The 16892-nt window shown below is 43.5% G+C and overlaps 1 pseudogene; it reads left to right on the plus strand.

Moving 5' to 3' along the window:
- Positions 1-1161: 1161 nt before the first annotated feature.
- LOC116968007 overlaps positions 1162-16892 on the plus strand; it is a 55214-nt pseudogene continuing 39483 nt past the window's right edge.

Below are 16892 nucleotides of genomic sequence, written 5' to 3' on the forward strand. Positions count from 1 at the left end.
GACTGATTCCTGTGATGGCAGGACTTTCATATGAAGAAAGAATGGATAGACTTGGCTTGTACTCGCTAGAATTTAGAAAATTGAGGGGGTATATTATAGAAACTCACAAAATTCTTAAGGGGTTGGACAGGCTAGATGCAGGAAGATTATTCCCGATGTTAGGGAATTCCAGAACAAGAGGTCACAGTTTAAGGATAAGGGGGGAGTCTTTTAGGACCGAAATGAGAAAATCTTCTTTTACACAGAGAGTGGTGAATCTGTGGAATTCTCTGCTACAGAAAGTAGTTGAGGCCAGTTCATTGGTTATATTTATGAGGGAGTTATATGTGGCCCTTATGGCTTAAGGGATAAGGGGTATGGAGAGAAGGCAGGTTAAGGATACGGAGTAGGATGATCAGCCATGATCATATTCAATGGTTGTGCAGGCTGGAAGGGCCGAATAGCCTACTCCTGCTCCTATTTTCTACGTTTCTATGTTTCACATATCATCATCACATTTTTGCATATGTTTTACTATTTATTTCTGTATCTATCCACATCACCGTCTGTATGTCTCGTTTCATATTGTCCAGACTCTCAGTCTGAAGAAGCGTTAGGGTTATGCTGCCTGACCCGCTGACTTACTCCGACACGTTCGAAAATGCTGGAGTAACTCAGCAGGTCAGGCAGACTCCCCGTGGAGAAGGAATTGGCGACATTGCGGGTCGAGACCCTTCTTCAGCCTGACAGTGGGAGGAAAAATGAAACAAGACATACAGACGGTGATGTGGAGAGATATATAACAAATTAATAAAAAGACATGCAAACAAGTGATATTGGAAATAGGGCAATGTTTGCTGTGGTCAAAGTGACAAGTGTTTGACAACCGGTAGAGCAGGTGGGTCCAGATGGATTGAACGAAGGTGTTCAGAGAGTTTTAGCTCAAGTGTTGAGTTTAGAGTTCGTTTTCAGTTTAAATTAGTTTTTTTCTCTGAAAAGCTCTCCACTGCCCACTCCCCCTCCCTTTCTTCTTCATGCTCCCTCCGTCCCTCTCCCCATCCCCTCTCGCTCCTCCCTCGCTCTTTTCCTCCTCCCATTATCCGTCTCTGCCTTCCTCCCGACCTCGCCCAGCGCCATACAAGGCTTGGAAGAGCACTGGGGCGATCGCTCGCCAAGGCATCCGCGCCCCGACCTCACACAACATGAAGACTCTTCTGCCCTTCGTCTTCCTCGGACTCGCCCGTAAGTGTACACCCCCCCCCCGGCTCCCTTCCCCTTTGCCTCCCTCTCCCCTCCCCTGACTCCTCATCCTGTCTCGCGCCCTTCCTCTCCCATCTCCTCTCCCCTGCTCTCCCCTCCTCCAATCACCCATTCTATCTCTCCCCCTACACTCTCTCCTCCTTCTCAGTCTCCCTTCCTGTCTTCCGCCCCTCCTCTCTCTCCTCCTCCCCCTCTACCGATTCTCTCTCATCCCCGCAGAGTCGCCCCCCCTCTATTTCCAGGCTCTCCCTCCACGGAGATCCCCGGCAGCATCTCCTAGAGGTACCCCACATCGCCCCCGGCCTCCCTTCCCCTCCATCTACCCCTCTCTCTCTAGCTCCCTTCTCCCTCCCCTCATCTCTCTGCCCATCTTTCTCCCACTCCCATCATTATCTTCCCACCTCTTCTCTCCATCCTCTCACCCGCTTCTTTCCCCTCTCCCTAGGCACTATTCTCCCTCTCCTCTAGCTGACAGTGACAGTGTTCTCTCTTTCTCCCACACCCACAGTCGCGGCGCCCACAGATGATGACAAGATCGTGGGCGGTTACAATTACAGTGCACCCTGGATCGTGTCGCTCACCATCCGCTACCATGTTTGCAGCGGCGCCCTGATCAAACCGCGTTGGGTGGTGTCCGCAGCTCACTGTTACCAGTCGTCTACACCCCCTCTCCCCGTCTCTGTACCCACTCCCCTTCCCTTCCCTCCCCTCGCTGCCCACTACAGCGCGGAAAAAGGCCGTTCGGCCCAGCGTGTCGCTGCCGTCGAGCGATCACCCCGTTCGCACGAAGACTATCACACACACACACACACACACACACACACACACTCTCTCTCTCTCTCTCTCTCTGGGGACAATTTACTATCTTTGTCCGAAGACATTTAACCGCCTCTCACGTCTGCCCTTGTAACAGGGTGATTCTGATGGACCTGTGGGGTTTAATGGAGTGTTCCACCGAGTGGGATCGCGGAGACCCGTGTGTATTGCGAGGGGCGAGCCCAGCGTGTACACTCGCGTATGCAACTACGTCTCCTGGATCGACAACACCCGCGCGGCAAACCGAGCCCGTGACCCCCGGCGGCCGCGCCACTTCAGCGCTTCTCACTCTCTGTACAACTGGGAAACTATCAATAAAATGAAGAATGGTTTCTGTTTCTGTCCGCTCCGGTTCCTTTTCCCCCAGGCTCCAACCTGCCGGAGATCACTGCGCGCTTAGTTTTACATTTAGTTCATGTTTTGAGTTTAGAGTTTGTAACTTGGGTTTAAAGTTTGAGTTTTGTAGTTAGCGTTTAGAGTTCAGAGTTTAGAGTTTGAGTTAATAGTTTGAAACACAGAAACATAGAAACATTGAAAAATAGGTGCAGGAGTAGGCCAATCGGACCAGCACCGCTATTCAATGTGATCATGGCTGATCATCACCAATCAGTACCCCATTCCTGCTTTTGTTTCTAATTGGAGTTTGGAGTTTAGAGTTTAGAGTTGTTATTTATATTTTGAGTTTAGAGTTTGATTTAGTTTCAGTTAGAGATTATAGTTTTAGTTTTATATTCAGTGGATAGGTACAACGTGCTGAAACAACTCAGCGGGTGAAGCAGATTGTGGAGAACATGGACGGCTACAAAGTGCTGGAGTAACTCAGCGGGTCAGGCAGCATCTCTGTGGAGAACGTGGAAAGGTACAAAGTGCTGGAGTAACTCAGCGGGTCGGGCAGCATCTCTGGAGAACGTGGGCAGGTACAAAGTGCTGGAGTAACCCAGTGGGTCAGGCAGCATCTCTGAAAAGAAAGAAGGGGTGATGTTTTGGGTCGAGAACTTTCTTTAGACTGAGAGTCAGGAGAGTGGGAAACGAAAAATTTAGACGGCGGTGTACTAGTCTCATCCTGGATGTGTGTGTGTTTGTTCGTGTGTGTTTGTTTGTTTGTGTATAATCAAATATTGTCGAAAAAACGACGCGTTGACAGTAAAATGTTAACATATTCCAGCAGAGATTTTTCCATGTCCGAAACAGCGCCTTTTCTGAAAATGTCATGTTTTATTTGTCGAGATTAATTAAAATGTTCAAAAATCGGACTAAACTTTGAAACGAAACGACTGTCTTTCGCTGATGACGTTACCATCATCACCGTCACCTCCGCCGTTATTCAAAAGCAAGCAAGTCGGGCCCTGTATTAAAGCTGTCGAAGTCTCAGCCCGGTGGTTGACGCCCGCTGCGCGTTCCTCTCCGCTGCTATCCGCTGCTCCCTGCTTTTCCCCGCTCCCCGCTGCCCTCCCCCACCCCGGTCCCCGCCTCTCCCGCTCCTCCCCGATGTTACCCGCTCCTCCCTGCTCCCCGCCGCTCCCGCTCCCCCCCCCGCTGCTTCCAGCTGCTCCCCACTGCTCCCCGCTCCCTGCTGCTCCCCGCCCACCGCACCCCGGCCGCCCGCCAAGCTCCGCATCTCCTCCCCCTACTCCTCTCCCCCTCCACCTCTCCGTCCTCCTGATCACCCCTCCTCTCCCCCTCATGTCCCCTCCCCTCCGTTCCCTCCTGCTGTCCCTCCCCCGCCCTCTCTCTTCTTTCCACCCTCGCGCACCCCTCCACTCTCAGCCGTCTCTCCTCCACATCTCTCCCCACGCTCTCCACCGCTCTCCCCATCTCCCTTCCCCATCCTCTCTACCCCCTCTCCACCTCGCTCGCTTCCGCTCACCCTCCCCTTTCTTTGTCACCCCCTCCACCCTCTTCCCTCTCAGTTACACTTTCTCTCCCCCTCTCTCCCCCTCACTGCCCTCTCTCTCTAACCCCCTCTCGCCACATATCCCCTCCCCCTCTGTTTCCCCATGTTACCCCTCTCTCCCCCCTTTCGCTACACCCTATCCCCCACTCCCCCACCGCTCTCCACCCTCTCTAACCCTCTCTCCCCCTGTCTACACTTCCCCTCTCCCTCTCCCCCCTCTCACCCCTCTCCCGCTCCCACACCCCTCTCTGTCTGTCTCTGCACCTCTCTCTCTGCCCCTCTCTTTGTCTCCAACGTGTCCCCCGCGCTCTAGTACCAATTAAAAGTCTGATCTAGGATGTGTATTTAGTTGTGTGTTTTTGTGTAATCACATATTCGCACAAAACGACGTGGTGACATTACAATATTTACATATGCCGGCGGAGATTTTTTCTCGTGGAGTCCAAAATATCTGAAAATGTCGGGTTTGATTTCTCGACACTACTAAAAATGTTTTAAAATATTTTGAATTTAAAATGCTTTTTTATTTTAAAATCATTCCTCTCAGCTTCCAGAACGCATTGATATAACGTTGCAAGACAGGATATTGGCAGCAACACTGTGAACTTTTCACCTCTTTGGCACCTGGCAGCCTGTGCACCCGACATTTGCAACAATGTTGCCATCATAGCTCCTGGCAGGACAGGAGGGGGATCGGTATTGCAATAGTGGGTTGGGATTTGTTTTAAACACCAGTGCTAGGGGAGGCTCACGAGCTATGAACTTTGCTGACGAGTGCTCGAACTTACCATCGGCAACGGGTTAACTTTGAGGACCACGCCTACCGTGGGGGGCTACGGATGTGGGGACGTGTGCATTGGGGAGCAGATCCAACGGGTCTGCACTTGGTCTAGAAACTATTAAATGTCTGAACTTGGAGGGACATTTATTAGTGTGTGTGTGCGCGTTTGCGTGTACGCACATCTTCGCGAAAAAACGGCGCGGTAACGGTAAATTATTTACATATTCCGGTAGCAATTTTTCCCGTGGATTGCAAAACGTCTTGTCAGAAAATGTCATGCTAATTTTTCGAGTTATTACTGTAAATGTTCAAAAATCTGAATAAACTTTGAATTTAAAAAAAACGACTGTTTATGTTGACCGTGTTTAAAACTATGTTAAACTACATTAATCGTTAAACTGTAACCTAGAACTTTAAACTCCAAACTCTAAACTCAGAAAGTAAACAAAACTCTAAACTAGAAACAAAAGCAGGAACTGCTTGTTTGGGGATGATCAGCCATCATCACAGTGTTGTTTCGAAGGGCTGAATGGACTACTCCTGCAACTATTATTGTATGTTTCTAAGTTTCCATGTTTCAAACTATAATCTCAAGCTCTAAATTCTCAACTTTAAGCTCTAACTATTAAACACGAACTACAAACTCAAATTACAAATTCTAAACTCAAAGCATGAGATAAATGTAAAACTAAGCGCACAGTGATCTCCGGCAGGTTGGAGCCCAGTGGGAGAGGAACCGGAGCGGACAGAATCAGTTCATCCAAAATCAGTACCCCGTTCCTGCTTTTGTTTGTTAGATTAGAGTTTAGTTTAGTGTCTGAGTTTAGTTTATAGTTGAAAGTTCAAGTATATAGTTTGAGTTTGGAGTTTAATTTAGTTTTAGTGGATACTAGACCAAGTGGGACCAGTTGGGTTCCGTCCCCTCAACGCGCGTTTGCTGGGAGGGGCCGCCCTGCGGCGTCACAGACGCACTAACCACACCCCCCGCACACACGCACACAATAACCACCCCAACGCACGCACAAACCACCCCCTTGATATTGTGTCGGTATTATTCATTCGCTCACTTTACTGCTCTATCTCCGCACTATCCAATCACACATATCCCCTAACTCGCAGAGGCCGCTAGAGAGGGAGGGGTAGAAAGAGAGACGGCAGAGGCACAGAGAGGGACACAGAGGCACATATAGGGACACAGAGCAACATAGATGGACACAGAGGTACAGAGAGGGACACAGAGGTACAGAGAGGGACAGATGCACAGAGAGGGACACAGAGGTAAAGAGAGGGACACATGCACAGAGAGGGACACAGAGGCACAGAGAAGGACACATAGGCACAGGGAGGTACGCGGCTTCAGTGCAGCTCGCGAACTAATCTCCGGCAGAGGCGACCAAAGGACTTGGGGGGGGGGGGGGGGGGGTGGCGTCACTCGCAGCGCAAGGAAGAACGGCACGCACGCCTATTGTGACGTCATCAGCGAAGGACGGTCGTTTTCAAATTCATATTGTATCAGATTTTTGAACATTTTCAGTAATGAGAACAAAAGCCTTGACATTTTCAGATAAGGCGTTTTCGAATCCAGGGGGGGAAATGTCTACCGGAATATGTGATAACTTTACCGTTACCGCGTCGGTGTTTCGCGAAGATCTGCAGACATTTTTCACGAAAATGTGAAGCTGCGAAGCAGAAGACACATTCAATTTAACATATGCTGATCATCTAAAGAGATGTGAATATGTTGAATATTTTGTTAGAGAGGAGGGAGCAAATAATTTTAATGCACACATTCGTGAGCAAGCAAAATCAAATATCTGGTTTTGGTATCCGGTAGGGCGCATAATAGCATCAATATTGAGAAGTGTTTGCAGGACAAATGCAGGTTTTCCTGCAATTAATGTGATCAAATCGGTGTGCCACCCCGATCTGTGCAGATTTAGCACTGAGGCAACAAGATGGGGTTGTGATCATGAACGGCAAGCAAGACAAACTCATGAGGCTTATGTGCGTACTGAACACTCTGGAATCATAATGAAAGACTCAGGACTAATCATAAACCACATGTACCCACATTTGGGTGCAACAATGAATTGACTGGTTCAGTGTTCTCTGGATTGTTGAGGGGATGAGCGTTTTGGTATTTCTGAAATTAAATTACATTCTGAAAGAAGGACATGTCTTTAATGTACACTGCGGAGGACAATCAGTTTTGTCTTCAGAATGTGAAAGGTGAGGTTCATCTGTCCAATGAGCATGCTTACTACTAACAGGTCCAGGCCCATTTTTTTTGTCTCGGAGAGACCGTTTTGCGATGTTATGGTTTGGACCAGTGATGACGTCCGTCCTCATATAGAGCGTATAGTGGGTAATTATAAATTATGGACAGATGCTGTAGCTGCTGCTAGTCACTTCTTCAATTTAGGTGTGGTACCAGAGCTTGTTAGCAAACATTTTACCAGACCTCCCAAAAATATGTCAGAGAATGTCATGGAGAACAATGGCCAGGATGAACAAAAACTGTGCTACTGTCTGGACGGGGGAAGCGGGAGAATGATCACGTATGATAACCCAAAGTGTCTTATTTCGTGGTTTTATTTTGAATGCCTGAAATTGCAAGAAAATTATGAAACAAAAAAAAAAGTTTTGCCCAGATTGTAGCCTCCTCCCTAAATCAAAAATAAAAGCTCCCAAAAAGAAATCAACAGCAAGTGTTGTGCTGAACATGTTTCTCTTTTCCCTTGATTCCTTTGATATCGAAAACTTTTCGGAAGCAAAAAATATGGCTGTAAAATTTAAAAATCGCCCATGGTTCTCAAGTGGGTTTTTACATGCAAAAATAAAACGCTTCTGAAGCTAAATGTATCATTAAAATCATTCGCAAACCATACGTGGTTTTAACCATATAACCATATAACAATTACAGCACGGAAACAGGCCATCTCGGCCCTACAAGTCCGTGCTGAACAATTTTTTCCCCTTAGTCCCACCTGCCTGCACTCATTCCATAACCCTCCATTCCCTTCTCATCCATATGCCAATCCAATTTATTCTTGAATGATACCAACGAACCTGCCGCCACCACTTCCACTGCAAGCTCATTCCACACCGCTACCACTCTCTGAGTAAAGAAGTTCCCCCCCATTTTGAACGACATTTTACTCAGATGCAAGCCAAGGAATGGCGTAATTGTTAGCTGTTAATTGGACATAATCAATCTCAGCAAATTGACAATATCTTTGAATGGAAGTGGGTGTTTAAGCTGTCCGAACATTTTATTATTTTCCAAAACTTAAACCTCAATAGCATAATGATAGAAAACTTACTTTTCCACACACCACTCGTAAGTCTCGACATTTTTTAATGATACATTTTGCATCTGAAGCGTTGTCTTTTCATGTAAAATCCACTTGAGAACCATGGGCGATTAAAACAATTTACAGCCAGATTTATCGCTCTCAAACGTTTTAGATTCCACGATTGTTTACAGCGCAAAAATTGACCGTTTCTGCGGTTTTTAGCAGGTAAGAAGGTACGCGTTTCGCCCAATTTCACGACCCAATTCACGACCTTTTTTATGTGTGGACTTTTTTCACCATGTTGAAAAAATGCCCGGACCTACTTGATGCACGAGTAACTACGACTAGCACCACGACCTGCTACGACCTACCAACGACCTCATACTCGGTAGAGATCGTTAATTAGGTGGTGGAAATGGGACATGGGGTGGATCCTCAGCGTGTCGGGGAGAGAGCGTGAGGGTGAGCAAATGGGATGGATAGGGCACGGATTCCTAAACCTTGCGGCGCTGAGTGCATTTTACAATCAGATAAACGGACGATTTCACCACTTCATTGAACTGCTGCCTGAACTTAGTCTGGGTCACGGCGTAAAGAGCTGTGTTTGTGCAGCAGCTCAGGATCTGCAGCATGTAGCCAAGTTCGCCGATGGCGAAATCTGGATAGTTCCAGCTGAGAATTAATCCAGACAGTCTGAACCACACAACAAATATCGCATGGAGCGCCCACAACACGATGCAATTCCCTGAGATGACCAGCAGTAAAATTATGGATTTCCTGCGGCTCGCCATCTCCGGGTCTCTGCCACTTCCCCCACTGCTGGGACCCCGGAGTCTCCTGCGGGCTCTGCTCGCCACTAACACGTATTTGATGGTCGGTGTTGAACAGAACAATGAGGACAAATGGGATCACGGGTGTGATGAGGTATTGCAGAAACTCCCCGATTCCCCAGACCAGTGATAATCGAGCACCGGGTGTTGCCCAACAAAACCAGGGGGAATTAGATAGCAAGTACCCACCCTCAAACAAAAAATACCAGAAGGTGTTCTTTAAACAGCTCAGCACGATCACTGTCCCCAGAACCACAGCCCCCGTTCTCTCGGTGCAATAGTTTGTTTTCAGCTTCTGGCAACAAATGACCACAAATCGATCAAAGGTGAAGGTGACGGTGAACCAGACAGAACAGTCTGTGGTGGCGTAAAGCAAGAAGGCGTGGATATTACACACTCCGACATCGTTCAGGAACATAAATGCTTGCCGGAAAGCAATTGGAATCTGCCTCAGTATCAGATCGATAATAATGACCAGTAGATCCGCCGTTGACATGGCGATCAGGTAGCGAGTAACACCTCTGCTGAGACCGCACTTTCCCCGGGACAGGACCACAATCGTCAGCGTGTTCACTGTAAGGAGGGAACTAAACAGAGACATGACAGCGGACAAAGCAAACTCGGCAGATTAATCGAAGGGCAAATCAAATGCACAATCCTGTTCTGGAATTGTTCAAGATTGTCTAACGATGCTGTCTACTCGTAACTACTCAAGGAAATAAATTATCAATGGTAAAATAACTGCATCTGCTCGATTACTTAACAGTCAAGAAGCAGCAGTTACGACGGTTCGGATAAAGAATCAGATCGGCTTCTGATCATTCTCACTTCACCATGGGAGTTTAGCTCTTTGGTTCACTGTGAATCGGGTTCATTGTGGAATGTAGAACAGTCACTGGTCCTGCTCTTTAGTGTGGATCAATCAGCCCAGGGTTCTCCCTCTCTTCATTGCCCAATGCGCCAGTATCAGTCTGTTAGGGACAGTACTGGTTCCGAGGCGGAGCATAACGCATCAAGAAGGGTAAGCAGCACGGTAATAAACCGCGTGAAACCTCTTATCCCCACAATCAGCACATTAACCAGTACTCAGTCGAATACAGCTCATTGTTATACATTAAGATCAATGTTTCATTACGCCCATTTGTCAGACAGTTTGAAGAATAATTTTCTGAATAACAGGAAACACAGTTAGGAGAGAAAGAAACTAGCCAAAACAAGAAAGACGACACAGAAATGTCCATCACAGACTGTAAAATCTGCACGCAGCCATTGATTCACGGAACCTAAAAGGGTGTAAGTGCAGTAAATCAGTGGAACGCCATGGGTCCTCTCAAAATTGCTATGGAGGGAGTGCAGCTTAGGTTCACCAGTTTAATTCCCGGGATTGCGGTACTGTCATATGCTGGGAGAATGGAGCGGCTGGGCTTGTATGCTCTGGAGTTTGGAAGGATGAGAGGGTATCTCATTGAAACATATAAGAATATTCAGGGTTTGGTCACGCTAGTCGCAGGAAACACCTTTCCAATGTTGAGGGAGTCCAGAACCAGGGGCCACAGTTTAAGAATAAGGGGTAAGCCATTTAGAACGGAGACGAGGAAACACTTTTTCTCACAGAGAGTTGTGCGTCTTTACTGATCACAAGAAATCAAGGGAATTCGCTCGGAAGACTCAAGAATCCTGGGGGGGGGGGGGGGGGGGGGTGAATATCGTCCTGTGGCTTTAATAGCCGCCGGAGAATAGATTGGACTTTAAACTGTTATAATCTAAGATTTAACTTGGCTGAACAAGTCAATTTGCTATTAATTATTACTAATTATTATTAACTATTACGTATAAAATGACCATAAATTACCTTATATTAGAAATTAAAGCAATATTTGATTTATCTTTATATTTAACATTGAAATAACATGTTTTAGGGGAGAAAGAAATGTCCTACTGTTGGATTAATTTCCCTTGGATCTGTCCTGTTTGCCTCCCCTTTCTTTTATATAATTTTATACGGGGGTAAAAATCAAACTATTTTTTAGAATCCGGAGCTAGTGTTATTTTTTACAAAGCTACGGAAGTCATTACATTTTTTGCCACATGAGTGTGGCTTTCACTCACTACACTACACTAGATGTAGTTTTTTTTCCTGCACCCTTTTAATTCTCTATTCACTTTTCCTATTTCTAAACTCTATGATATTTTTAAGGGTTTTTTTAGGGGACACTTTCGGGAGAAAGATCAAATAGACCCAACACCCATCCACCCTCAACACGCAGATTTAACATTTTGTTTTTTCAGTTGAACGACCTTCCGGAGACATCTGCTTCCCTTTTTATGGGAAGCTTTTAAAACATTTGTCAGAGGGTGTCTTATTGCATTTCAAGCTTCTCAAAACAAGAAGAATCGCACAAAACAACATGAACTTGTAAGAGAGATAAGCAAGTTAGATTCATAAAATGCGATTGCTCCTATGATAAAACATATCAAAATTGTCGCTCTCAAATAAAGGTTAAATCATATACTCTTAGCTCAAATTTTAAAGCTATTCCAGCATACTAAACAAATAAAATTTGAATTTGGCGATAAACCACAGAAATTGTTAGCATGTCAATTCCGTAAATTACAGGACGAACGAACAATCAATAAAATCAGATCAGTTAAGGGAAATTTGCTTACACTACCTAACGACATTAATGATAGATTCCTGCAATATTACCAGGCACTTTACTCAGCAAATACAACACACAGTTCAGCGAGCGTGCACATTTTTTTTGCAGAAATGCAACCTTTCAGGATTAAACGAGAGAGATAGAGACTTACTGGGCGCATAAATAACATTAACAGACATTGAAGAAACTATTAGATATCTGGAAAATGTGAAGACCCCTGGCCCCGATGGTTTGAACGATGAATTTTATTTGAAAACTCATAACCTGGTCCCCCCACGCTTACAGACTCTATATAGTTACGCGTTTAAGCAACATATATTACAACACACTTTGAATAAATCAACAATAACACAAATTCCAAACAAAGATAAGAGTCTTGAAGACACAGGCTCGGATAGAGCTATAGCCCTTTTAAACACTGATCAAAAGATATTGGCCAACATTTTAGCTCATAGATTAAGATTGGTGGTCCACTGGTTAATACATCCCGATCAATCAGGTTTCATCACTCATTCTATAATTTAAGACGTCTGTTTAATATAATATATTCAAATAGAATATTAAAGGAAGATGTATCAATCATTTCGTTAGACGCTGAAAAACCATTTGATCAGGTGGAATTACCCTACCTCTTTACTGTGATGGGAAAACATCATTTTGGTGAAAATCTCTGCTCATGGGTGAAACTCCTATAAAAAAACCCAACAACTAGAATACTGACAAATCATACGTTGTCACCTAAATTTAATTTATCCGGAGGGTATAGACAAGGATATCCAATTTCCCCGCTCCAATTTGCCCTTGTTATAGAACCGCTCGCAGAGAGTATTAGATCCCACTCGGAAATACATGGGAATAAAACTAAACATACAGTTCATAACATTTCTTTATATGCAGTCGATGTATTATTATACATCACAACCCCAGAAATTAGCATTCCGACATTCTTAAATCTCATAGCTCAATTGGTTCATTCTCGGGATATATAATTAATTGGAATAAAAGCGAAATTATGCCAATAATGGAACAAAACCCGCAACAGTATCCTTTTAATATCGCCTATGAAAAGTTTAAATACCTTGGAATATATGTGACCAAGGAATATACTTCTTTATTCAAATCACATTTTCTTCCTTTACTTACTAAATTACGCAGAAATATCCAATATTGGAAAACACTTCCCATCTCTTTAGTTGGTAAAATTAATGCTATAACGATGATTTTTCTCCCACAATTATTATACTTATTCCAATCAATTCCGATATATCTACAAAAAAAAATCTTCCAAAAAATTGATTCAATTGTTACAAATTTTATCTGGAACTATAAGAACCACAGAATGAATAAAAAACATTTATGCAAGTCCAAAGTTAATGGAGGATTAGCTTTACAAAACTTTTTTTTATTACTGGGCAGTTAATATTAAAAATATAACCTTCTGTTGGGATGACATTGATCAACAACCAGACTGGCTAAAGATGGAGAAGGAGGACTGCTTCACTTTTGAAATAGGCGCGATTCTTCTACCTCCGATTAATTTGAATAAAAAAACATACGGAGGAAATTGGATTATACCTAGTGGTATACGTAAGTGGAAACAATCACTCTAAAATTGGGTGATTTATTGCTTTTTCTCCCGATTGCAAATAACCCTTCTTTTAAACCGTCTTTTTTTGATAGAGGATTTGTTCAATGGAATAAAAACGGTGGAATTAAAACTTTGGGAAACCTTTTCCAAAATGGCATTGTTCTCTCATTTCAGGAACTGCAGCAGAAATACGAGATACACGCAAATAGTTTATTTAGATATCTGCAACTTAGAGACTATGTCCAACTACATACGCAAGACTACAGATTTATAGGTCCAGAAACCATTGATGAATGTTTGAATAGACATCCAAACACAAATAAATTAATATCTTATATTTATAATATCCTCTTAGATACTGAGGTTCCGTCTTCAGAAACATATAGACGAGCATGGGAAGACGAGTTGGCTCAACCCATAATAAAAGATCCATGGGATGAACGTTTACAATATATAAATCACTGTTCGTTAAATGCTATACACTCCTAGATGTAATACAAAATATTACAGACTACAGTCGGTGCCTCAGATCAGCTGATCAACTGCTCCTGGAGGTACAGAGGTCTAATCGGAAGCTTAGAGCCTTCTCTGTTGCTGCTCCGACATTATGGAACACTCTGCCATTGCACATCAGACAGGCCCCCTCACTGTCCATCTTTAAAACCAGTCTTAAAACCCTTTTCTATTCCTTGGCTTTTGACCCGGCATGAGACGTTGCTCCTGTTTTAGTGTTTTAATGTATTTATTGTCTTGTAACAATCTTTTTTGTTCATGATTCGTCATGTACAGCACTTTGTTGCAACAGTGGTTGTTTTTAAAGTGCTCTATAAATAAAGTTATTATTTTTACTATTATTATTATTATTATTATTATTATTATTATTATTATTATTATTATTATTATTATTATTATTATTATTATTATTATTATTATTATTATTATTATTATTATTATTATTATTATTATTATTCGAAGGCAACATTATATAGGATTTTTCCAAATATTTCCCCTCTCTGTGATAAATGTCAATTTCAAGAAGCCAACTTAACTCATACCTTTGTAACTTGTATAACAATTCAAAATCTCTGGGTGGACATTTTAAAAATTATTTCCGAATTTAGCAATATCAAACTGGACCCTGATCCAAAATTAATAATATTAGGATTATCAGAACATACTACAAACTTTACCACACGTCAAATACAATTTCTTGATTACAGTCTAATAACTGCGAAAAAAATTATACCAACATTTTGTAAAAAAAACAGCCCCTACAATTAAAATGTGGATTACGGAAATGACTGAGACCTTGCACTTGGAAAAATGAAGACTGGTCTTAATTGACAAACCACATTTTTTTGTTAGAATATGGTCTCCAGTTATTGAATATTTGAACACGTAAATTGGTTTAATACAGAATCAGGGTTGAAAGCTCAGTTTGGGATTCGATGAATAAATACACTCAACATTTCCTTGATCCATGTCCGTAAACTTGTCATTGGTAATTTCTTTCTGCGTCTCCCTTTTTCTCTCTTCCTTTTCTCTCTCTATTACTTTCTCTAATCTATTTCTCCCTTTATCGTTATTCTTAAAAAAAAACTGAAGCTATGTAAGAAATGTGCAATTAAATTGTCGCTTACTATTATTTGTATGCATGCTTCTAATAAAAATATTATTTAAAAAAGAAATAAATGCCTAGTATATGATAGACTAAAATGCTGGATAAACTCAGTGGGTGAGGCAGCATTTATGGAGCGAAGGAATAGGTGACGTTTCGGGTCGAGCCACTTCTTCAGACTGATGAGAGGGTGTGGGGGGTGGGGGAGTGAAATACGTATATGATGTCAGGGCATTGTATGAACCGACTGTTTTTTGAACCCAACTAAACTAGAAGAGATTGCATCTGTGTGCTCTCTCGATTTGAGCTGTAATTTGCAGAGCGCCTGCTCCTCACGTGAAAGTCCGGTTTAGGGTGGAGGTTCGCCATAAATCTGGTTCAGTGTGGGCTGGAGGACAGACAATCGTCCGGCTCTTAACGCCGGGACGTTGTTTTAGTGTGAATTAACCAGCCCAGGGTTCTCCCTCTATTCATTGCCCAATGCGCCCGTGTCAGTCTGTTGGGGGACAGTACTGGTTATAGACGGAACATTGCGCAGACAAAGTGATATGGGCGAAACTGGGCCAGATCCCATCAGGAACCGTTCGCTTCAATCGCACCTGGGAAGAGGTGGGAGGCAAAGGAAAGCGTGTCAGTATCTCAAGTAAAAACCTTCAAAACCTGTAAACATCCAATAAAATAAGTTTTGCTCTTAGCCGTGGACATCATCGACAGCTACATATTGATCGCCAAGCACGGCAGCAGTGGATTACAGCAGGAGGGTGAATTACAAAAACTCGAATGGAACGTTAACGATTGTTTACCGCGTTAATAAAATTAGCTGTGGACTTGATAGCAATCTAAAAATAACAGGCACAAAGGGTAAGCAACACGGTGATAAACAGCGTTAAACTATTATCCCCACAATCAGGCAGCCTCAGCACATTACCCATTACTCTGTCAAAGATGGCTTAAAGGGACACGTCATGCATTGTTCGAGCTACAGACATTCATAACGGATCCCGTAACTGCCGCTTCTCACCTGTTGTTGCGCGGGGATTTGGACGGGGACTTACCTGGACAAGCACAAGGGCGATGATGCGATAAAAGACAGGCTGAATCGTTATAAGTAGACTGTAGATCCGATCACTTAAGCTGTATCTAGACTCCAAAATATCGTCCGCCAAAAAGAAGAAACTCTTCTCCATCGCGGTAACATCCCAGTCTACCGTTTTCAGAGACCGATCCATTTGATGTAACACTGTTCCTCGATTGCACTCTGTGCCAATCACTTCACTCTCTAATATTCCCGGATTCCTTACCATCCATCTAACATCCCACTTTTGTGTACACAGATTCCCAATGGTTTTCTCCGTCTGTGGAACTGCTGCTCTGTGTCGGTGACGAACGGGATGTTCTCACTAACACTCTCATATCCCATCAACAGGAATCGTTTTTATTGGAACTGGTAAATCTACTGGTACACAACCGTGCTCCGTGCGGACTGACGTTAATTACACTCACTGAACAAACATCTACTGTTAACTCTTTTATGTCCGTGAAAGATGTCCGTGAAAGATCACAAGAGCCAAGCGTGTTAAATTGTCTTATGTACAGATAACTCAACACTATTTGTTTATTGTTGCAGCATAACACATCTGTAAAGACAGCGCACACAAATAACACAAAGAACAAAATAAAGTTCAATAAGCTAAAATAATCAATATTAGGGCAAATCCAAAGCTGGAAGTCTCAAGCACAAACGCCACTTTTCGTAGTTCATAGTTTAGCCGGTGTTTGTGGTGGTCAAGAGCCCGGTTGTTATGGAAAAAGTCTGTTCCTGAAACTGGGGTGAGCACAGTTTGCAGGCTCCGATATTCTTTCTCGGAGTTTGGAGAGAAACAAGACCATGGACAGGGTGGTGATGGTTCCAGATTATTGCTGGTTGCCATTTCATGACACTGTTTCTTGTAGATGCATTAGATGATGGATAGTTCAGATGATGGATTGGGCAGGCCGATGATTTTTAGTCTCTTACATTCCTGGGCTTTCGAAGTGCCGAACCAGGGCATATGGCAACCATTCAATATGGTCTCTAGCTTAGACCTGTAGAAGATCTGGATAACATTCGTCACCACACCGATGTACTTTCTGGTCTAACAAAGTCATGTCGATGGACTTTCTTTAAGAT

Source organism: Amblyraja radiata, chromosome 43, assembly GCF_010909765.2.
Source record: "Amblyraja radiata isolate CabotCenter1 chromosome 43, sAmbRad1.1.pri, whole genome shotgun sequence".
In the NCBI taxonomy this organism is placed as follows: Eukaryota; Metazoa; Chordata; class Chondrichthyes; order Rajiformes; family Rajidae; genus Amblyraja; species Amblyraja radiata.